The 24,926-nt window shown below is 43.5% G+C and overlaps 1 long non-coding RNA gene across 1 annotated transcript in view; it reads left to right on the top strand.

Annotated features, from left to right (window-relative positions):
* Window positions 1-24,926, top strand: part of LOC114012509 (uncharacterized) — a 366,234-nt gene that overhangs the window by 239,817 nt on the left and 101,491 nt on the right. Inside the window, exon 5 of the long non-coding RNA XR_008749105.1 lies at window positions 20,533-20,593. This is a non-coding gene — a long non-coding RNA (uncharacterized LOC114012509). The remainder of the gene's footprint in view (window positions 1-20,532; window positions 20,594-24,926) is intronic.

Raw genomic sequence — 24,926 nt, 5'->3', positions numbered from 1 at the left:
TGTGCTATACAAAATAAGGATAAATAGTTGTTCCAGCCTGCTTTCCCTGTACTGCTCCTTACTTTATGTGCTTATATTATCTCCTCTTATTCTTCATCTCATTCGTATTGTCTCTACCTAGGAAGTTACATGCATTTGACATTACTGGTATATGAAAAGCTACACAGCCCTTTTTGGAGTAGATGCAGGATATATTCCTCTATCTGTTTTCCTTTATCTGGAATAGGTTATGCCAATATAAAGCATTTAAATATTTTTTAGGAGTTAAGGTTTAAAGCGTGAACCAGTTTTAAGAGAAATGATACCAAATCTCTTTAGGTTTTCTTGATGTTATCTTCATAAGCCTCCTTTTAACCAACAGAAACAGGAATATCTATTTCTGCTACCAGAACCACAAAACAATACTATCACTTACGCTGCGAAAGAGAGATACACATGATTCTCAGACCAAGCTTGTGAAAATATAAATGTTATAAATGAATTTAAGTTAATTTAAGGGTTTAGAATTCCATTACTTTTACTAAAACTTTTGTTTACACTTGGGCTTGCAGGTAGTGAGTGCTTCATTGGTTTTAATTGTAATAATAACCAATGTATGTATGCTTTATGCGTATGCATGGGTTGCACACATAAAGCATGCCTGGTTATGGCAATTTTTTGAAGACTTCCTGTACAGAGAAAGCAGCAGAATAGATCTAAAAGATATACTGAAGCAGCAGTCATTAATAAGCACTATCACCAATGAACATGCTACTTCATGAGCTCTGCAGTGTCCACAGCTTAGAGGAGCTACTAATGAATCTTATCTTTGCGTGAGATAATGGTTAGGACCAAACAGGGGAGGTGGAGGGGAATTTGACCACCCACAGAACAAATACCATTATCAAAGTGAAACTTATGCCCCAAAGCAAACTGACTTGCCAGAGTGACATTTCTTCTTGGCATTTCATCTGCTCTGTTAAGTGAGGATCGGGGAGGAGGAGGGGAAGAAGAGAGGGAGGGAGGGGGAGAAAACCAGCCCAGCTGACATTTCAGGCACGTAAATAACCTCTGCGGAAAACCAGGTTGCATGGTGTTTCCACTCGTGACGTGTAATTCCCTTGCCACTTAACGCAGGTGGTGTGGCGTGGTGTGTGGAAGGAGGCGGGCAGGGCACCGTCCCGGGGTGGGCTGGGGGGGCTCTCCGCAGAGCTGGAAACCGGCACCAGCCTTGTCACCTCCTATCTCATCAACAGCAAGGGACTGCAGGAACAGGGATTTCATTCCCACTGAGGATGCCATTGGTTCCTGCGTCCCTTGGAAGATGAAATCAGCTCAATTGAGTGAAAAAGGCAGCATGTCTTTGCGCTACAAAAGGCTGGGATTCAATCACCCATGCTTACTTCTTGCATAACCAGAGATGTCAGCATTGAGATGCACTAGCTGCTTCGGGAAGGGGGGGGGGGGGTTGGGGGGAGGGGTGTCGGGGGTGGGGGGTGGGTGGAAATGAATATTTCAGTCTCTCTTGGAGGTCCTGTAGGATTATAAGAGCATTTGGTTTCCCTGTACACATTCAAAAGAAATGTCTTCTTGTTTGTACCAGCCGAGGAATCCACCTCTGTCTTACAGTATCTCAAGAGAACATATGTGCCCTTATGAAGCAAAATATTTAAGTTGTGATCACTTACCCATAACAGTGCAAAAGATGGAGATAAAACAAGGTATAATTCCTCAAGGCACCGAATAGAGAATCTCACTTCCATCTCAGAAATCAATATTTAGACATAGCACTGTCATCTTCTCCATGATACCCAGGCAGCTCCCAGGTGCACTGGGCATGGATTTCTCCTGCCTTGACTCCCATGAAACTGCAAAAATCCAACAGCAAGCATGCCAGTAGAAAACACAGTATCATTTTTCTGTGCTAACAGGTAAGAAAAAAAAATGAGGCTTAGGCTCTCATAACAACCATCAAAACAAATGTGAAATTAGGGTTATGGACAGGATTACTTGTCTTAACCATATGAGTATCGATTGCTGTATGAGCAGTAACTAGGCTCAGCACAGGTGAATCTGAGGATATTCTGCAGGAAATGTGGCCGGTGGCACTACAGTACTGTTGCTGTTCACATTATTTCTGCTAAAATAGTGCCCTGTCAACAGCAGCTTCACAGGAAGAGTGCTAGTGGTGCAGCAATGAAGAAAGGAAAACAGTAATATATTGGTCTGAAAAGGAAGGTGATCTGGGAATAGCCAGTTTCTGTTCTCAGTATCACAGCTGGCTTCTGTCTGTGGCTCCTCCGTCCTGCTTGTGGACACATAGGTGCCTGCCCACTCCCTGATTACAGATTTCAATAACATGTGAATATCAAATCCAGCTGAAATTTCTAGTGCATCTCATTGCACTCATTTGGACTCTAAAGCTTTGGCATCATTCAGTTGCTTATAATGTTATGTTAATGTTAAAGTCAAGGGCTGCAGCAGTATTTTAGTGGCAAGCAATTCTGTTCTTTACCTTTGTGCATCTATCTGTCCATAGCGATGTCCTGCCATGGCAGTCAGCTCATGGATTTGGACCCCAGTAATTAATATTAATTCAAAACAAAATGTAGCCTATATCTCAGAGGTCTTCCACTGGGCCATGCCATGCCCAGTGCTCTCTGAAATGCTGTGACATGGGGCACAGTGTCATAGGAAGCCGCTCACCAGTGGGGTTTACTGAAGTACTCGTCATGGAAGTTACTGCAGACCGAGTCCCTTTCATGGATTCATGCCGTCGTTGTGAATCATTCCTAACTCAAGTAAATGTTCGTGATATTCAAAGGTCAGAAATTATCATCTCGATCTTGTTTAAAGTCCTGTTCTGTGACAGTTTTTGAGGTGCTTAAAATAACCTTTAATGGAAAATAGTTTTAAAAACTGGTAGCTTTCAATGTTTGCTTTCTCTTTCTATGAAGCAAAAATGTGCTTATAAAATACTTTCAAGCCTCCATAAACATTCTTGTACAATTCTAGTGGTTTTCCATACACCTTTCACAAATTATGTTTGTTGTCCATAGTAATGGTCAAATTGTTTTCCACTGGGAATATATTGACCCACATGGCTTTGAGAGAACTAAAGATTACTCTTCATCTCAGTGCAAAAATCTTACTTTTCTGCAGACACCACTAGTGTTTTCTCACAGCTATTACTCAGAAGTACCCAGCAAATGAGCATACCAATTAATGTATAAAATATTTTTGACAAGGAAATAAGAATAATCATCAAGGAATCTGCTGAAGTAGGTAGTATCAACAAAGACTGTATCCTGCTGCTAATTTTTTTTAAAACGTTATTGAACGAGTTCTCACTTGGGAGAAATAAACTTCATTTGTTATGTCTGTTAGATATTTTACAGCCTCTACTATCCCAGTAGCAGCAAGTATGTTACAGTTTAAGAAATAATACACTTTCACTGGACACCTTTCAAATTAATCTTGACTGCAAGGAAATTGGGCTTGTTGCATTTCTGCAATTCTTCACCCTTGAAAGGCAGCAATGAGAATATAATGAAACTCTCTTCATGTCTCCAATTAAACATCTTGTGACCAAACAAGAGAGGGGCAGGAGTGGAAATACCCAACCCAGTTAGGTAATTGCTGATAATCACAAAGCTCCTCTTGGTGCTTGAAAAGCTGCAGGCTGAGGGCTTAATACCTGCGCAGCTGCCTGGGGCTGCCCGGGACCAGTTATCTCATCCGCATTCTGCAGCCCTGCGCGAGGGTGAAGGGGAACCACCACCCTGCGTGCAGAAACACGGCCCTGCAGGGAGATAATGAGGTATCCGCCAGACGAAGAAAAGCCTTTGTACAAGAGCTGTGGGAGCGCAGGAAGGCTGGGACGTGCTTGTGTTGCCCGCTGCTGTTGCCCACCCATGGGGCTGCCAAGGGGCTCTGAGGGCTGCACGGCATGGCGGGGGCAGAGGTCAGCTCTAACAGTCCCTGCGGTTTAGGTCCAGCGGTATGTTTTGCAGACAGGCTGAGAAGCTATGGTCACAGATGATGACGTCTGCAGGAATTTGAACGGCTGGGGACCTCTGACACACCGTAGTGCTTTCCCAAGAAAGGTGAATGTGTTCAGGTATGTGTTTGCAGCCTGTGATGTTGCAATGTGCCACCTGGCTCTACAGAAAAGTAGGGCAACGCAGAGGGTTGCGGATCTGTATGAGCCTTGCAGCCAGCTGTGCTGCTGTACCAGGTACCAGCTGAAGAGCGAAACAGTAGTGTCCACTCTGTATCGTTAGAGTGAAGAAGTAAGTGAGAACATCTGAAGGAGCTCATTAGGAGGGTGCCTCACTGAAGTAATAACCGAGGATGTTTGACCAATCCAAATAATTTGTAGAGTTTTATCCAAACATTTTAGATCTTCAGACTGGGAACAGTATGCTCACCTAAGGTGGGAGTAACTCAGTAGGAGTTATTTACAGACATTCTGTAAATAAATACAGAAAATTACTCTAGATTTGTATCTTGCTTTTCGTAAGCATCTTCCCATTTTCTCTAACTGTAACAGTCACATTACAAGGAACCCCAGCTGTCCAGGACCCTTCTACAGCGCCCTTAAACATCTTTGTGAATCCTGAAGCAGAGCTGCTAAACTACACAGAGCCGAATGCCAAAAATATTACACTTTTGCATATTTAATTAAGAAACTAGGAGAAGGTGCCAGTCCTTCAGGCTCTGCTGATGCCATTCCGTGTGCAGGAGGCACACATGTCCGGCTGCTGCTGTTTTCACCAGTCAGTTGATCCGAGCAAGACAGGTATGACCGTTTTGTGGAGCACCTTTCTGCAGGGACTTTGTTCCCAGCCATTTTGCTCAATCACCCGAGGGCCGACATCTGTACCTTCATCCTTCTCATCCTCCTGCAGACTGTAGGCTCATCAGGGCAGGTTGGTGACTTGTCAGCCGTCCTATTTGAAATGAGACGGCAAATCTTCAGAAAGCCAGCAGTAACCCCTTCCCCATCATTTCTGACCGTTTCTGGCATGCCTGTGGCATTGAATGAGATACAATTGATCCAAGTGAGGGAAGGAAAAACATTGTCCTCTCCAGAGTGGTATTTTAGTGGCAATATGGAGGCAGGTCTAATCTTCTGTATAAATCAGTGTCGTTGTTAAGTAGATCCCTCTCACTGTGTTAATCTGTTAAATATCCTTTAGTCGAGCACAGAAACAATAGTACTTGGTGTCAGAGAAGATGAGAAAGTACCAAAAGTAATACTAAGGGGTGTTTTTTTTGTTGTTTTGCAGCATAAATCGTTTATCGCACAATTGGCGCTGAATTTTCTGTACATCTTAGAGACATTTCATTCACTCCTTTATCTGCAGAATTCCTTTAAAGTTTAACAACGCAGAACTAATTCTGATGACTCAGTAGCGCAAAAATTGTTATTTTAAATGCCGAAAAGGTATTTTCCCTGTGAATTTTCTAGCACTGAGGCAATGTTCTGAATGTTTTGACTGCTACTTTGTCTGACAATGTAAACAGACAGGAATAATTTAATGATTAACTCGTTATCCTTGATGCATGCCTTGATGTCTCATCTTGTTATTAACAGTTTGCCCATGTTTTGAAATATATATAATATGAAGCAGAGCTAATTTTGCTCTGGAATGCTCTTTAACACCATTCCACAACTTTTTCCACCCACTGGCTGAGCTTGGTCAGCGAAGATACTCTCTATTAACATCCCAGCAAGTCACTCCAGCACTTTCAGCTGTATAAAATTAAACCCACTAATAAGAAATTGTTCATCAAAGAACTTGAATATGTGCATAAGTCCATCCTTATTCAACCTACTATTTAAGCATATGCTTAACTTTAGTACGCACTTGCAAATTTTGTTTAAAGCAGCCAGACTCTATTTTGCTGGTTGGGTCTTTGAAGTACTTCCTTGCACCATATCCTGTTTCTGTCATCTTTGTTACCTGTCTATCATTGACACTTCCACACACATTCCTCCTCGAAAAGCCTTTTGCAGAAGACTGCAGCCTAATATAAGATCTTGGAAAAAACACATCTGTCTTTGAGCATGAGTGCCTTCTTGTTTTCCATACACACTGGAATGTCAAAAAATAACAAAACACTTCTGCCATCAGGGAGAATTTTCAATGCATTTTCACCCAAACTTTCAGTGTGATAATATTATTATGTGGTGTTATTTTTTTTCACGTCACATATATAAGATGATGTGTGTGCTGCCTATGAAGCACTGAGCCTGTTTTAAATATTAATTCATCACATTAGCATCCAAGCAGCTAAGTGGATAGGCAGCATTAACAGAGCCTACACTGTGAGTAACCCCAAAGAGCAGGAAAATCCTAAGAATCTCTTTTCCCAGTCCTTGGAAAAACATTTTAAAAATGCGTGCTCTGCTAGTATTGTATGAATTGATGCACCTGAAAGCAATCAGTATGTGAAAAATGGAAACTCTGGCATTAAAACAAGCAGTAAAATAATAATAAAAGCCATAATAGGCAAAGCCCTAACATACATATCCATTTCCAGCAGATGGTGGCGTTAGCAATTTCTCTGTGTGCTGCATTATCCTCCAGCGCAGAACTGCCCTGGTCCTGACGTCAGCTCTTTCACTTTACGTGAATTCAAACTGGTGAAACAAATAACAGTAGCACGGTTATTAGCACATTTCCTCCAGAAGCCACTAATAAAAAAATGCTTCCCCTGATATTTCCATTCTACAGGAACCAACTTCACAACTGTTACAGTAAGTCAGGCAAGTAAAATAAAAAAGAAATTACCTGGCTTGATTTAATTCCTATCTGGCAACTGCCAGGCAAAGGCCAGAAAGAAAATTAAAAAGGCAGAAAGATAAACACCACTGAATCGTTCAGGATGTGCAGCGTCTTCTCTCCAAATACATTGTGATTATCAGTTGTCAAAGCAGCACCTGCTCTTATTTTTGTGCTATTTCAGCTATGTCCTTCTCTTATACTGTTAGGATTTCCCCTTTATTTTTGATTCCTTATAACTTGGATTCTTTGATTCCCTATAACTTGGATTCATAAAAATGAGTCTTTTTTTGCATCTGCTAAATACCTTGACAGAGAAGACAAGGTGCTGTAAGTCCTTCCCATGTGTAGACAGAAGCACTGCCCTTGAGGGTGGGATACGGGTCTGACAGAAGGAAACCAGTCTGCAGGATGCAGAATTCATTATTTTTATTTTCTCTTGTTTACATTGTGGAAAACTCGAAGTAAAAGCAAAAGCTACACAGGGAGTAAGCACCAGCCCCTCCATCCACAGATATCATTATCTGTAATTGAAATAAATGCATGACTATGAATATGCATATATTTATGTTTCCAAAGTTTGCTCGAACACCCTTGTTTGGAAAGCAGGATTCTCATATTCCAAAAGCCCTTTTCCGTGGCAGATATCAACATCTGCTGAAACGTGGAATCACTACAACTATCTTGATTTAAGATGAAACATGAAGTCTCAGCTACCTTTTGGCAAGAAACCATCAGAGACCTGGTATCTTTTAAAGGGCTTTGAAGGCACTTTAGCTTTGTGGGAACTTTAAAGGAATGTAAACTGTGCAGGAACTGTGGAAAACCACATTCGGTGCATCTTCTTCAGACACGCACTGTCTTCTCCAGCGTCAGGCTTGCACCCATGGGTACACACAGTATCCCTGACAGCTCTCCTCACCCATCCTGCCTGGTGCAGAAGGTCCCCTGCTCTGCCTGGGAGAGGGAGCTGGGGCAACGGCTGGGTGCGAAGCCCCTCTCTGGGCACGAGGGGCTGGGCAGGGGAGCAGAGGTGCTAAATGTGACTCCATGCCAGATTAACTCCAACTGAACCGCTCCTCTCTCCGCAGGTGGGAAGACAGTCTGTCACAGACAAAGCCTGATGAAAATGCATCTGGGGTAGCTGAGTGTTTGTGTTGCATTAGCTTCTGGCGCAGCCTCTACTGTATTTATTCTTCCACCCACCTACCTTCCACAGAATAGGGATGTATGCAGTCACCGATGTTATCACTGCCACGCTTTGATCCAGCTGGGATGTTAGGGCCTTCGGGAATTCCCCACGTTTGATAATTCCTGATAGTTACTTTTAAGAAAATACCAGCTGAAGGATGGGGAGGGATTCTTCAAATTCCAGAAAGTGAGTGAGTGGTGGAATTTATCAGGCATCCAAGCCAGATTTCCTTGGAAGGAACACATTTATTTTGAAGTGTCACATTTTCATTGTATTCAACGAGCAATATCACTTAAGGCCAAAGAAACCCAGTCGAACAGGACATTACTAGCATTTTTAATAAGCACAGGAGCCGGCCCTGATAAAAAAACATTATGAGACATATCTAAACTATGAATAGCTAAGGACCTGGTTTATCCCAAGTGGTAATTCATTACCCCTTTATGTTTAGCTTTCTAAATACCACCTCGAGAGAAACTTGACCCCAAAGAAATCTATTTCAGGAATGTGTGTGGCCCCCATCCCAGCAGACTGTGACTGTCTTACCACCTTTATTGTTTTTTTCTCACAACTCCCCTGCGAGGTAGGATCCAGCAATTACCCCTACTTTACAAAGAGCAAATTAAAAAACACTCATGTGTCTTGCTCCCATTAATATCTAAATTATGGCAGTAAAGCGTCTTTCCCAAGGCTGAGGAGGAAGTTGCGTGGCACAGCAGCTCATGAGACCAGGTACCCGGTGTGCTCTGCGCCTGCCCGAACCCAGGGGTAATTTTCTACTCACAGGGTGCGGCTTCCCACCTCGCAGTAGTAGCCAGGTTACAGGGCTGTCAGAAGGTGTGTGTGTTTGTTTGTTTTTCCATGGGTAGCATCAGGAGAAAATATCCATCATCTCCTGAGAGCAGAGGCATTCTTGAGTGAAAGTGTGGGCAGCTGCAATGTCACGCTGCGGATCTGGGGAGATGTTTGCTGTGGGTTGTGCTGAGGCTGTGTCCAGCTGGGCCCATGGCAGGTTTGAGCTTGCAAGATGTGGAGGATCTTGCTGTGGCTTTGTCTGGCTCTTTGGGAGAAAAAAACAGGGAAAAAAGTCAGCTTTACAGCTGCTTGTACCTGGTGTGTTGATTTTGTTGGATAGACACTTAAGCCCCAGATGAACTAATTCAAAAGATTTAAGACCCGAGAGGATCGTTAGGAAATCTGTTCTGACCCCCCAAGAAACTCAGGGCACTCTGCCTGTAATGCCGGGGTGAAGTCTCTGGTGGCACGGGTAGTTTGGGGTTTGTGTCTCCCCACCTGCCTTTGTGCTCCTGGCTGCTTTATGGACTTCCCTACATCCTGGAGTGTGGGAACTGGACACGAGGGTAGGAAGACTGGGTTTATTCTGATAAAGGCAATGTAGAAATAAGATAATCGGAAGAGTAGAAAGAGAAAAAAAATTTAAAAATACTGTGAATTTTAAAGGGCCTTTTTTCATGTCTTTCTTACCTTTGTTACCATAGGGTAACAGGTTCAGGAGCATTTAGTGCTGGTCTAAAGGCTTCCCTGAGAGTCAGTGCTTTTTTAAGGAGGGAAGTACGTTCAAGCTATTGAAAATATTTATTCCTTCATACCTGGCAAACAAAATAGGGGTTGGAGACCCACCAGAGGGAATGGAGAGCAGGTGGTGGTAAAACAGGATGGAAGGATAGGTATGCACCAGTCATTTGGTGGTCATAGCCATACCAGCCGCCAATAACAGGAATATTTGCCTTTGCTACTTTAGTTATATTCACCATCAGCTCCTGCCTCACCTAGGAAATATGTCTGAGAAACTCCTTCTTCCCACCAGGGAGCAAACACCCATAGTCCTGTTCATTAGTGAAAAGAAAACAGAACCGTTTTACTTTGTGTACATATATTCCCACGCAATTTAAGCATTACCTGTTTATAATTGCTTGAGAAATGTTTTACAAGCATCTGCATCAGGTGAAACATCTTTATTGTGGGAGACTTTTGTGAGGAAACTTCATACATTGCTGATCACAGGCCCTGCTTTAAAGCCCACTGGAGTCCATGGGAGGGATGTGCCTTTCCCATGACTCCAACACCCTTTTAATCATGGCCACTATGTGAAAATGTCGTATGACACCCTGAAGTCTGCTCCTCCAAGGTGTGTTTTCTGTGTACGCTGGGCCAGATGCTCCCAGTCCCCCATCGTGTGTGGTGAATGTTCTGTGAGACACCCAAGAGCAGCCACATCCAGTGAGCAATGTGTGAGGTGGGCACAAGAGGTTGAACCTATGTACTCGCTGCAGTCATGAAGTAGCCCCTTCCAAATGTGTGCAAGGCATTTGAAAGTCCTGGAGCTCTTCGGATGGGCCTTGAGACATGGGGCACATTGGATTTGCACCTCTGTCCTTCTGCACAGAGCTGCAGCGGTGCTGTGGGTGGGTGGCCTCCTATCCTTTCCTCCTCCTCGGTGCTGCGTCTGAGGCAGGCCAGCCCCGGAGCCCGCAGGTCCACGCACGTGGGAGTGAGTTGGCAGTACCAGCCACCCTGCCAGCAGCTGGTGGCTCAGGTGCCTGGGTTTTCTGGGCTTCATACCCTTGCTCAAGCCTCTCATCTGCTCCCAGCCATTGAGAGAGAGCAGATCAGCCTCTGGTATAGGTGGTGGGGGATTTTTTCACTGGCATAGTTCACTGTGGAGCCCTGGTCCTGCTGCATCTGGAATAAAAGCGGGGTGGAGGAGCAGCTCATCTCCAGGATCGTGGCCTGGGTGCAGCAGAGTGCGTGAGCCATTGCATGATTTTCCACTGTCTTGGAAACGTGAGAAGCTTTGAGGCTATTCCCTAAAAAGCTAAAGCAGTGTCCGAAGCTGGGTGTGCCACTCACCTGGTGTAAATCACCGAGGATTTGCTGGTGAGGATAGCATCCATATCAAACACAGCAGCATATTTTTTGCAAACACTGCAAAACTCCTTTCCCCAACTGGAATTACTCATGCTAAGAAAATGTGTGATGTCCCCAGGACTGACTAATTCGGCATCCAGAGCTTCTAGCCCAGTATCTCTCCTGCCAGGACTTTTATATTATCAGTTCCATTCATTCCTACCAAAGGCTGATGGGGTGCGATAAAGCAGATGGCCAAAGTCCCAGACAAAGGCCAGGCAGAACAATTAATGACAAGCCGACAGCCCCACAAAGGGCATGGGCCCGGGATAATGCTGGCTCTGGAGGGCTGCTGACAATAACATAAAGCCGCTCCCCTCACAATGGGGAGATAAGATACAGTACTGTAATAGGAAAGCAATCATCGTAAAATGCCATCAATTATATATAAGCTGCAAACAGCGGGGGACTGATTAAATATGGCTCTGTTGATGCTTCAACATACCTTCACTGCGCTTTTTGCGTGGCTTCTCACGACAAGTCTGGTTGGGCACTGGAGCGGCTGAGGCTCCCTTACCCCAGTTCTTTCATCGGTTTTTGGCTCGTGAAATTACACTGAATAATATGCTTATTCAGGTTTTTATATCTGTGCACCTATTTTATTACCTTTTATAATGCATACAGAGTCGGATCAGCTTGCAGCAGAACAAAGCTAATTACACCTTTCATTACCTAAATATAGCATAATGACAGAGTGTCATTCAAGTGTGGCATTGAGCTGAGAAACTTCATGGCAGGCCAGGACAATGACAGAGGTTATTCAGCTCAACCTGAATTGCTGCTGGTGCAGTGAGAGTGGGGCAGGGTTAATAGTCAGGTCACTACATAAATTACAGTATCGAATTGAAATGGTGAACTGGTAACACTGCTCTCATCAGCCACTGTATCATCCAGAGTTAGTAACCTCCACAGCTAGCGTTAACCTCTTGCGTTCCTCTTGTTATTTATATGTGTCTGTACAGACGTAAAGTGTCTGTCAATAATTGTAAGACCTGAGGATGGAACGACCCGTTGACGTGCTCTGTAAGAAGTGCAGTAGTGCTACATTGCGTGCCGGACCATTCAGAGTTTGGATGGTGTGTAAGGATCATGTCTTGTTGGTGAGACAGGATGGTTGGTAGCCATTTCTAGCATCAGCTCCCAGTTCATTATGGTATTCTTGAAACTTGAAACTTGAAAGGTTCATACTCCTGGCATTTACCATCGCAGCAAATTCTCAGTCATGAGCTAGTCAGTGGACAAAGGCTTGAGGGGCTGAGCACACAAGTGAAAGTGGCGGTGTCGTCGCCATCCCCAGCCAGGTGTCCTTGCCCCCAACAGCCAGCTGGTAGCCACTGCCGCTGTAGTGAAACTCCAGATCAGCTGCTGCTGAAATCCCTACTGCTAGCTGAATTTCGCACCCAGAGACATGACAGAGTCTTCCTCTGACTTTGACTGGAAGCCACCTCCTTTACATCTCTGCTGTCCCTTAATGTCTCATGCAAACAGAGAAGGTGATTTGCTTTTATCTTACTTTTTTTTACATGTCTTTTAATAGGAGGCTTCCCTAGTTTTTAATAAAGTGATGGTGAGAGCAAAGGCCGGTAAAAAAAAAGTGTTCATAAAAATTGTTATCAGAAAGCATTTAATTTCTGCCAAAGCAAGCAGATCACAGAAAGCTTCTGCTTTCCTTGGAGTGTTTCTGGTTTTCATCACAAGTAGAAAATGAGACATTTTAATTTGCAAATTTCTTCAGGAGTTGAAGAAAATTCATTCCAGTTTTCTTTGGTTCTTGCTGAGTATTCGTGCTGCAGTTAATGTTTTTTTCTTCCTTATCTTTTTGGCTGAAGAAAAAATATTTCTATCGCAAGTCATCCTTCCCCTCCCTAGTTTCTCCCTGAAAGGTGAAAGGCATTGCTGGGCTGTAATTCCACTGTAGCAGTACTGCTTATGTGAAAAATCGTTAGGGCCACAAACCTGCGATGGGAGGCACAGGAGATTGTCTTATGCCCTGGATGAATATCCCGCTGCCATGAACAGAGACGTGATATCCAGTACTTCTGGAGCTCAGGCTGATACTGGTTTCATTTCTGAGCACAGTAAAAATGTAGCGTATTCTCTTTTGATGGACGGATAGCTTTTAACAGATTTGTTAGTTTGTGGTTTTCTTTGCACCAGTTGTAACATTAGTGTTGAAGTCGTCAGTTCCCTGTTCCTGTATTTCTAATGTACAAACACTTCACTTTACTAGGAGTTTTGCAGTGGCGGGAGGGGATATTTGAGTCAAAGGAGAGTTTGACTTGCTCAAGTAGATGCTCTGCTTCCACCTTCTCCCTTTGCAGAAATGTTGGTGGGGTGCTTCAAGGGTCACAAATAGAAATTGAACTCTTTTGAAATGCCCTTCAAAAGAATTTCCTTCAGTAAGCTGGAAGATAAAGTTTTCAGTGGCCACAGGGCTAAGCAGTATGTGACAATTATTAATATTGAAGTTGTGACCGCCTTTAGTGTGCATCAGAATAGTCCCATGACCACTGCTTACATTGAGATTTTGCTTCTCATGCAAGTTACATCTTCTTAGTTCTCCTTGACAGTTGTTTGTTCTTCCTCCTGCCTGGATCCCTCCGTATTACTCAGATAGCCCCTTTGCTAAGGGCTGCATACAAAGCAGCGCTGAGGTCAGTGCAAAGATCCTTGACTCTGAGGCAGTAGCACCAGCATCATGGCTGAAACTAAATTAAATATATTTTGCAGAAAACTGAAATCCAAGCAAGGTTCAAGGGAGCTGAGTGCTTTGAACAAGGTGGCAGGGAAAGTTTCTGATGGAATAAAAACTGAACTCAGTTTTCCAGAGCTGTGGATTAGCACCCCAGCAGCTGCTCACATCTGCAGGAGGTGCCAGGGCCCTATCTCTGACCTGATCCAGCACAAAGCGTTGCACAAATCTGTCTGCTGTCAGCTAAGTGCACATCTGGGCAGAGCTCCTCCCTGTCCATAGCACTGCAGCCCCCACCCTCCCTGAGCTGTTTGTTAGGCCCTAGGGAGGATCCAGCTTTAGGAAGCTAGGGGGTTATCTCCTTTGTTGACTGCTCTCTAAAAACCAGTGTTGTTTCTCATTCATTCACTCTGTGCTTCCTGAGTGCAGCAAAGAAAACCTTTATACGCATACTTGCTTACATGTGAACTTTGAAATGGCTTCAGAAATGTCCTTGAATTATTAATTATCAGGCTAGACGCTTGGGCATATATTTATTTTTTTTCTGGTATATCAAATTAAGAGGGTTATGCTCATCCCTCCTGCACATCTGTGAAGCTCACCGGGGTCAAGCCCTGTGTCCCTGTGAGTAGAGCAGGCACCCTGCGGCCAGGCTCCCCAGCTGGAGGGCTGCTCTGCTTGGCTCGGTTCTCCTCCGGCAGCGCAGGCAGCACGGGGAGTCCCGCCGGCTCTGGCCCTCGCGTGCTCCAGGGGCCGTTCATTCCCCTGTCTCCCTTTCAAACTGTTGACTGACTTTGCAGTCGCTCTTGTGAAAGTCTGGCTGGGTCAGGGGACGCTGGTGGGTTTGGCGGGTTTTCATACTCGGTCTCCGAGCTTTAAATCAGCAAGGGAATTCCCAGCGGTTCTGAAAGCACACATACACTTTTTTTCCCCCCTTCCTTTCCTCTTTTTTTCTTTCCTTGGTCTGCAAAAACGTCCTAGCCTCCTTTTTTCATTTCCCTTTCTGCTTTGGCCTTTATCTTTCCCCACTGTTGTAGTTGCATCCTCTGATGATAGCAGGAATGACCCCACGGGGTGACCCTGGAAGATTATTACATTAGCTGTAAATTTTGAACCCAGGCCAGCCAATACAGTAGGGATTGCGACTCCCATCCTTTAAGTGCAGGAGGATTAACGCTCGGGAACATAAGTACGTTAAACCACTCTACAGACACCAGCGACCATTCCTTTCTCTGCATATCTTTGTATTTCTGTCTTTAAGACCAGTTTGGGAATAGAGCTTTGCTATTTATGTTGAAGTGGTGAAGGGGAAGAAAAAGACAGCATTCATGACAGTCGGGGCAGAACTGCATTAAATAAAGCCTCCATCTTTCATTCTTAAGCTCAGCTCCAGGTCCTTGATGAAGACAGATTTTTCAATTAGATAGGCAATGTTTGTTCTAATATTTTATATATGAACCGCTCAGCTGACATCTTACCCAGATTTATGAAGGAAATAGAATACAAATGGGAGTTTTAATATAAATTTATTATTCAAATTTATCACATATTTCCGCAAATAAAAATTATGGTTGCCTCAAAGATCACATTTAAAAAAAAAACAGAAAGAAAGAAGTTGATAAAGTTTCTTTCCACCCAGTGAATAACAATATTGTAAGTTAAGAAAGATCTGTCATAATATAAATTACAACACACATGGAATACATTTCCCATTGAAGACAATATTTCTTTCTTATACAAATGTTGCGCTCCTTCATTGAACTGAAAGGAAGTTCAGGAAGGTTGGCAAAACAAAGTAACCCATTTTTAACACTATACAGAACAAAGTGTATTCTGCTGCCAATTACCCTTAACTGAAAATGACTGCAGCTTCTGGGAGACACAGCGAAGGGTCATGAGTGGTATAACTGGTCCCCAAAGAAAAAGAAATGTCAAGCGACATTCACACTTCAGCTATTTAAAGAAAAGGATGAAGAGAATTTAAGGGAATAAAAGGCCCTGCAATACCCATTTTTAGCCATGGGGAAATTACTGCAATTAATGCTAGACCATTTATAGCACATGTTTCCATACCTTTGCAGATGGCATACCCAATCTAGGAAGAGATTAATACTGCAGGATTTTTCATCTCCAGTCAGACTGAGAAGGAAATATAAGAAAACTTTTTTTTTTTCCAAAATATGAAATGTTAAAATGAAAGATTTATATATTTTGGTTTCTATAAACCAAAACGTTTTAGCTTCCCTACTCAATTGTGGCATTGCCATGGTTTAGCTGCATTTCCAGCCTCCTATATTTCATCTAAGATTTTCCTGTTTTTCAGCCTTTTTTGACTGGAAAACAGTATGATATGTGAAAGGTGATCAAAACACATCAGAATACTTCCAATGTCTCTGCACTTCCCAGTGTGTGTGTGGGGGGGGTGGGGGGTGGGGAGTTGGAGAGTGGGAAGAGCATGAAAGATCCTAGTAATAATGTCAAAAACATTTGTATGTTCAGTGTTTCAAAAACTGAAAGAAAACACAAAATACCAAAGAATGTATTCCGACAGTCAAAATGTTTAATTGGGTTTCTGCTTTTCATTGAATTCTGTTCTAATACACACACACACATATTTATATATATATGAGTATTTATGAGTTGTTGCATATGATGTATAGGTATTCCCATGAGAAACTTCAGCCAGCTCTACTCATATTGTGATGTTATTTGGTGCCACAATAAGCCAAACACCAAGCAGACACGTACAAAGACGAAAGGTCATATATTAATGGCTGATTACTTGTATAAAAATCAATGGTAAAGACTGGTGGGATATCCAAAGCGTTAGGGTAGCTAGCCCTGTTTGATTTCAATAGGATATGGCATCTCTGCAGGAGAGAGAATTTGTCTCACCTAAATTTATCCACCTGCAGAGGCTGATCCTCTGAGCCACATGGAAACTAGTCACCCTGGTGCTCCTGCTGTGGAGAAATGGGCATCAATTCTAAAACTGGTCAAATGAACCAGCCCCTAAAAAAACCCTTCTCTTGCTGGCCATGAAGTCCAGTTGGAAGGTGAACCCAGGTGCAGAGGTCTGCGCTGGGTGAGGTGGCTCCCACCTGGTTTTACTATCTATAATTAGCTGTATCAGCAGGCACTTAAATGAATTAACAGGCCCAAAGTTTCTGTCTCAAAGAGTACAGATTTTAGGTCGAGTGTTTTCTCTTTGTGGGTTTAGATGCATGCCTTTCAGTACCACTATAGGGGGAAAACCCATCCGAAGCTCCTGTGCCACATGTCTGGGTATTCCCTCTTCAGTGCTGCTAAGCCTGAAGGCCACCTTTCCTGGCTGTGCAGGGGGAGATTTTCAGAAGGCATCTAGGATCCTTCATGGGACTGAGTCTTTGAGCTTTTTATGCCACTTTTTTTCAGGTTTTAACTCTCCTGGTTCAGTTGGAGGAAACACTCAAAGCTCTGTGACAATCTGAGTACTAACTCCTACTGAGAGAACTGAAAGTGTTGTTTGAGAAGATTTTGAAAACCATATTTACCTTCAATTTGTAATTGTAGTTGGTTGAACACCTTTAAAAACACCACCTGAAAATCTGGGCAGCACAGTGCTGGGCTGCGCTTAAATACCTGTAAACCCTGGGATGTGTGCTTAGCATAGAAGCACAACGCTATTCCTGGTGGAGTTCAGTGGTTTTAAATTAATTTCTACTGACTGCTACATTTTATCATGTATTTTTTTGTACAGGAACCACTTGTAATGTCAGTTGCACCCCTAAATCAGAGGACGCTATTGCTAAATCAATACACTGAGGTGTGATATGCAATGTGCGGCTGCAAAGCCAGACCTTCTGCCCTGAGATAACAACGCAGGAACAGCAGTGAGAGGATTAGAGAGAGATCTCTGAGCTGTTCGCTTTTATTCTGAGATGTGCTGTAAGGCATAGCAGCGAAATAGAGAAAGATTAAAAAAAAAAAAAAAAACCAAAAAAAAAACCACCAGGAAGGTTGACATATGTATTGCTGAGTCTTTTAGATGAGTCTTTTGGATGTCCAGTTGTTTTTGCTTATGCTGTTGCATGGCCTCGAGGGTTAAAGTCTTGGCTGAGAAATTGGAGGGCCTCTGCTCAGCTCAGATGGGGGATTCAGAGAGCTCCCAACGAACCAAGGAGGAGAATACCCTGGCAAGGAGGAGGGGAAGGGAAAGTGGGGGCTTCTTTTGCCTCTTGCACCTTCTACCCCCCTGACGCAGACGGAGCAGCAGCGCTTCACCAAGCACAGCTTCGCAGTGCCCAGGGATGAGGGAAAAGGGTTTTGTAACACTGTGCCCAGGGCACCCAGCCGGCAGGTAGGATTCCTGGCTTCTCATTCCAACTCCCAAGATTATTTTGCTTGGGTTTTGTTTTGTTTTGTTTTGTTTTATCCCAAGATTGTTTATTGTAAAATACATAAACAGCCCTGGGAGAGCTCCCCACACGCAGCTGAGAGCTCTGACCACGGGAGGGTTGTGCAAAAGGCAGGGCATTCCCACCCGTGTCTGCCTGCACTTGGGAAAAAACAAGCCATCAACACTGACCCTCCCGGGAGGGCTCCAGGTCTGAAGTGCATGGAGGCACCTCCCTGGCTGCTCTGACTCAGGCGCCTTCGGCACACCAGTGGGGTGGCAGTTCACACACGTCTCTGTGCTTAGCACTTTCTGTTGACTAACGCCACAAATTTGCTGAGGCTGGAAGGACCGCTGGAGATCATCCTGGCTACCCCCTACTCTGAGCAGGGACAGTCAGAGCCCATTTCCCAGGGCTGTGTCCAGTCGGGGTTTGGATATCTGCATACATGGAGACTGCACAACCTCTCTGGGCAACCTGCTCCAGTGTCTGGCCACCCTCCGTGTTCCTCCCATGCCACCTGTCCCTACTCGCACCTCTTGTATGCTCCCCTTTTATGTCTTCGTTTTGTCAGGAGCTCCATAGTCATCCAGGCAGGCTCCTGCTCTCTTTGCTTGCTTTTCAGATTGTTGGGACGGACCATTCTTGGTTCTGGAGAAGGCAGTCCCTGAAAATCAATGAACTTTCCTGGACCCCTCTTCTTTCTGGGGCCAGACCTGCTATCCTCTCCTCCCACTCACAAGAGCAGCCACTTGTGTACCCTCCAGCAGCAGATCTTGTCGTCAAGGGTTACCTTACCTTCAAGGGTTACCACGAAACCATCACTGCTGAAAGAACAAAGCAGTTACCTCTTTTGACTAACTTCAATCCCCAAAAAATCAGGGTCGATGCAGTGGTTTTTAATCTCAAGAAGGATCTAATTTACTCCCGAACCACGTGAACATTAGGAACATATCTATCTTTGGGCCAAGCAGCCTTGAGCTTGCTTCACTGGGCTGGTGCCTCCACGCTTCAGTGGCAACTATTTGTCATTCAAACTAACTTAATGCTTGCATGTCTTATATTTGCCAGGCAAGACCGGTGGCTGAGGTTGGGCTGCAGGAGCTTCCCTGCGCCCGTCTCACTGCAGGGCAGGAGCTGTTTACTGCACTGGTTTGACTGCCAGCAAAGCCCTGGCTCTTGGAGAGCTGTATTTTACTAGTGCTGGATGAGTGGTCTTCAAAGCTGTGTGACATTATGTGTTTTGCCAGGCTGCTCATCTGCATGATTTCTTCAATGTCCATAAAATTCATTATCATTGTAGCTCTGGCTAATTAGGCCATAAATGTTCCAGCGTAGTCAATAAATTACCCTGGTCTTAGAGGACTTATCTTGTTGGGGTAATAAGTAGGCCTACACGCTTTTTTTTTTTCTATTATAATAGTCAGACTGTTATTTATATGACTGGGACTGAACTATGCCTGAACTGTGAAAGAAGCACTACAATATAAATAAAGAGTATTTTACTGTCCAAAGACCTCAAACCTAGTTCAGAGCTGCCTAAACCATCTAATTTTGCTTACTCTCTGCTCCAAACAAGCAGAGGGTAGGCAGACAAAGTTTATCCAGAAATACTAATATATAGTGATCTACCATACAGATAGACAGTGTTAGAGGTTCTGAGGCTATTTGGTATTTTGACAGGTCGGTGGGTAGAGAACAGCATGTTACAAGAGTTCTGGAGCTAAATAGGAACTGCTGAATTTTGTTCTGGAGCTATACCATGTATGTTTTAAATATATATATTTTGCTATGTCACCTGGGTTGATCTGTAACTAATTTGGTAGGAAAAGGAGTTTTGTTTCTAAAAATACACAGGAAAAAAATCTTGAGTGTTTTTAAAGTGGTTTGTTCTAAAGTTGACACTTGTTAAGTGGTTAAAATACAAACTCTGGTCAAATATGGAACACAATGGCACTTTTTTCTTTGAAAATAGGCACTTCCAGGCAATTCTGTTAATGTTTTAGTACTTTAATGGGAGGTCATTTTAAAAGGTTTCTATGCTTGCATTTGTGTAAAAACAGCATTTTAAAGGGAGTTTCTCTGAGATATCCAAGGTGTGCTCCAAAGCCCTAATCCAGATGCGTGCCTAGGGAAGCACACAGCAAGGGAGGCAAGTCTCCTGTGGTGCCCTGGCTCGTTTGCTGCTCTCATTAGAAACATCTGCACTTACTATGCAAAGAGTCACCCATGCACCCACCCACACACCACAGGTGCAGGGCACTCACCTCCACGCAAAATAGTGTTTAAGAAAAAGCCATAGCAACCAGCTATATTGCTGTGCCTTTAGGACAAATGTCTGGGGTTTAACCCAGCAGAACAAATGAACCTAACTAGGAGATTTGGTGTTTATTTAGCAGCTGATCTCAGAGTAGTTGAGAAATCATCAGCAAAAGCATGTGCATAGTTAACTTCTACAGGTGGCACAGTTTAAGGCAATTTATTAGCCCATGACCGGAGGGAACCCTGGGAGTTTGTGCCACTGATAAGACCACCTGCAGCAGTTGTAACCATTTCTTTTCTTTGCTTCTGTAGGGGGACTGAAGACCTGCCCTGTGCCTAAAACCAAAGTGTAGAGCAGCTACTGAAACTGAAGGTATTGTGCTGCAGCAGGGATAGTATGAGCTTTTGTGTGAGGTACAATGTTGTTGCCATGTTTAAGGCTCTGTGAAGGATAAAGCTGGGGTGACACAACCTTGGCATGTGCAATCCTGTAACATCTCAGTCTAAGTGGCAAATTAATAGTGTGAAGAGAATTAGTTTTTTGGGTTTTTCTTGTATTTTTTTTTTTGGTCTGTGTTGCTGTCTTCACCAAGCGTTTTAGCTCAGCAGCTGCAAGAAGCTCGGGGGGGTTTAGGGCACTTGGAGTCCACATTGGAGTGTGGCCCACCATGATTGTAGGCTTTTAAGTAATATTGTATAACTGAGAGGCTTGTGTAGATAAACAAAGCATTCAACAAAGTGTTCCTGGGATGTAGCAGAATTGCACACTACAGGTTTATTAAAATATTTGCCTAGTTCTGTGTCTTAAATACAGGAATATTGACATATGTTGCTTGCCTGAGGAATATTCTCCACTCTGCATGCAAAAATAATGCAGAGAGATGGGTTTTATAGTGGACGCAGGTCTGAGCCTTGAGTTATTTCCCTACCTAGCAAAAACTGTGATGAGACAATGTAAAGGGAGTTGGGGGGGGCTGGAGTTTGCTCATTTCTATCAGCAGTTCCTGCTTTGGCCTCAGACAAGTTGTTCTCTACTCTTGTGTTTTATTTCTCCATTGGTAAGATGGTGACAGTGGTGCTTCCTTCCCTGCTTGTCTGCTTTAGGTGGTGAGGTGGTAATGTTACTTGTTACCTAGTGTTTTCTTTGCAGCATCATGTTGAGTACTCACACCTGTGCTCTAGGCACAAATAACTGCAGGTCTCCTTGCCACCTGCTGGGAATTACCACTGTCCCTTTAACTTCATTTTTAAAGGTTGAAAAAAATGTAGTCTGTGGGAATATTCATGTGGGGTTTTGTTTTGCTCTTAAAAAAATATATTTTAAAACAGCTCAACCATTGCTTTCTCAAGTGCTTCCTCTCTTTTCTCTCCCTCATCCTGAAAAATTCACCCCAGGCTAAACAAGAGTGGAAAACAGAAGACTGAAAGGGAATGTTTCACAAGGCAAGAGCAGGAGTATCATGGAAAGTTTTGTTGTGGTGTGTGTTTTTTTTAAATTGGAACTCCAAAGCATACATCTTTTGTTGTTGTGTGCATTGTTGTTTTGCAATTATGAGCACTATCTTTGCAACCAGGATGCCTTGCAGTTGCAGAAAACTTGTGCTGTGATATGTCCAGGCCAAAAGCTACAGGGGAAACTGCATTCAGCCATACTCAAAATGTTTCCTGTGTCATTACCTCTTAGCTGGGTGCTTCTTTATCCTCGTGTTAGGAGAGGATTGATGTGTGTAGTTTGAGACTTGTGTTGATTTTTTTGTGAGTGTTCTGTTGGTTTGGTGCAAGAAGCTAAGGAAAAGATTCATAAACACGCAGAGCTCTGCTAACAGTACTGAGGAGAATCCACCTCTGGCTTGCTCAGGCAGGGGTGAAGGAAACTGATGTGTTATGTGCCATCACTTTTCCTGGGTCTAGAAGTGCTAAGGTGTTACTAGTGCAATTCAACAACCTTCCTTTTCTCAAATACTATTTTTAGTTCAAAGAGCACAAGACTGTTCCTGAACAGTGAAATTCTTCTAGCACACTGGAACATGTTTTCTGGTCATACATATTAGCATTCCAGCATCTCTTGCCTTGCAAGATGATTTCTGCATGTTCTTGCCTGTGCGTGTGTGTGTTGGACTAAGGTGATTATACATTAAGCTGGTCTTAGGAGTTGTTGATTATAAACACGCAGAGCTTTTTTGACTTCAGGCCTCAACACTACAAAAGAAGTCAGGTTTGGAGAAAATCATTTGAGCAATGTAAATTCACCAAGGCAGATTTTACAGGTGGGGCTTTTAATTATTTGTAAACAAAAACAGGCGGTGTATCTCTGCTGAAGTATGCATCAAGTAGCAAGGATTCTTCTGTGGTTGTGCAGTTGGTGATATTTAAATAGCTATGACTTCTGGTAACTAAAAAGAATCTATTTTCTCAAAGCAAAGTCTGGATTCTTCAATGAGAGACCAGGTCATGGCTCATTCAAGGTTTGCTGTTGTTTTCTCCAAGAAGTTGTAGGTGTGACTTTTATCACACTTAAGAACAAGGAAGACTTACCGGGGATATGTTTAATGTTCTCCATTCCTGTGATGTGAACAATGAGACTTATGGTTCGCAATGTAGATGCAGGATTATGTCTATTCTCTGGCAATGCTGTTCATGTTAGAGCTGCACTATACATTAACCTTTTCACTTCAAATATTCGGGCACGATCATAATGACATGAGTATTTATTCCATATATGACATGGTCAGCTTCTGAACTGGCTTGCCTGGGAGCAAATTACACTCTGCAAATTCCAGAAAAATTACACTCTGCAAATCCCAGAGAAATTACATTCTAGGTTTACTTTTCTCCTGCACCTTTTGAAAAAAAGCAAACTCTGTGTATTTTCTGTCTATGCTGCTCTCCGGTGGAGCTCTTAGCAACATTTCCCAGAGAAAATTGTTACCTAAAATTGGTCCTGAGTAGATGTTTTCCAACATAGCCATATTCACTGCTGAGGACATGACTTTACTTTCTATGAAGTTAAGAATGCTAGTTTTAAATGAATGGCAAAACAATGCATTAAAACTATAGGCTCTGATGGCGCACCCCCACCCCGAATTGCTGTCATTCACTTCAGCAGGAGATGGATAGAGCCCATGGTTTTTGTCAGAGGATTATGAACTGACTTGAGCATTTTCCCAGTCTTTGAATTCATGCAAAGACAGTACCATGAGATTGTTCTATAACTGTGGATAGATTAACTGCCTTGGTTTCACTTCCTTTTGTTTTTTGCTTCAATATCTCTTTGTTCTGAGCATCTCATCTATCTATTCTTTTCCAATGCCATTGCGTTGTCAAAAGAGAATTTTCACAGGGCGGTGAGTCACCAAGCCCTTGCAGTAATGAAGTATTTTTGTTTTCAAAAGCCTTCAGCAGTGTCCCCCTTGCCCCTCATCAAGCAGAGTAATCCAGTCCCTAATAAGATAGGAATTTCTCTAAATTATCTCTTTCCACTCCATTTTTGGATGACATGTTTATGGAGAGTCCTCCAACCTACTTGCCTCCCTTGGGCTCACCGGTGTGTCGTGAGGTCACTGGGGAATGTATCGCCACTCTGGATGGGTCACCGATCCCTGACAAGTGGCTCCAAACAGACCTGGGAGGCTGGAACAAGATCTGGTACTGGGTTGCTGCCCTGACGTCCAAAAATGTAACGGGTGAAATCCCAGACCTGCCTGAAGTCAATGGGAATTCTGCCACCAACCTCAGCAGAGCCAGGATTTCACCCAATATATTTCCCAGCCTCCTGCTGCATGAGTGCGTGAGGTCAGACTCATCGCAGTCGCACCGTGCCGCAGTCTGGAAGCCATTTACTGAGTCTGGCGGAATTGCTCCTTCTTCTCCGCAATGAAATTCAGCGGGAAACCTTGCCTGTGTCTTCATGGGTAGGAACCACCTCTTGGCTGATCGGCGCAGCTCCCTCTGCACACACAGAGGGTGGATTTGGAGGCTGTGGAAGTCGTTACTTGCAGAACGCTCACCCCAGTGGGGGTTTCTTGTGGGTCTTATTTCTAACAACTTCTGGAGCTTGCTACATGTAGAGAATAAGGATTTGGCCTTTACAACAAACCTGAACTCCTGCAGGGTATGTGCATGTGTTACTGCCCTTTTTTTTTTTTTTTTTTTTTTCCCTCTACAGATAGCCTTGATCCAATTCTGGAATTTGGATGCAGCTGTAAGAGAAGGATCTGGCTTGGGAAGGGGTGTTGATCCTGCCTGCTCCATGAGAAGCTGTTAGCTGACTCTTTCCTCGCCTCTTGGAGACATTCACAATGGGCCATTTGTAGGGTCATTGTCCAGGTCTCCCTGTTGATTTCTTTCGTAATATTGAAAATTCAGTTTAAAAAATTGTTACTTTGACCAAGAAACTAGAATCAAACTAAATGAACAAAAACAGGAAAGTTCACTCTGAATTTCTGGGACGAGAGCCAGTTTTCAGCCACATGTTGTAACTGTATTTATGTCCTTATTTATTGACTACATTGGCACCTAGAGCTCCCCATCTCTGCCTGAGGCCCTGTTGCAGTGCATGAGAAGCATGATAGAAGTGAGTCTCTTACTGCAAAGACTCATCAAGACAGACACACACGCAAAATCCTACTTTAAATCCCATTTTAGATTGGGAACTGAGGGTTCTCTTTTGCAAGGCTGTACAGAGGCAATCCTGGGTGTCCTCCTGC

The sequence above is a fragment of the Falco peregrinus genome, chromosome 11 (assembly GCF_023634155.1).
Source record: "Falco peregrinus isolate bFalPer1 chromosome 11, bFalPer1.pri, whole genome shotgun sequence".
Classification (NCBI taxonomy): Eukaryota; Metazoa; Chordata; class Aves; order Falconiformes; family Falconidae; genus Falco; species Falco peregrinus.
The sequence above is the reverse complement of the archived record's forward strand: the minus strand, read 5'-3'. Positions and strand labels throughout refer to the sequence as shown.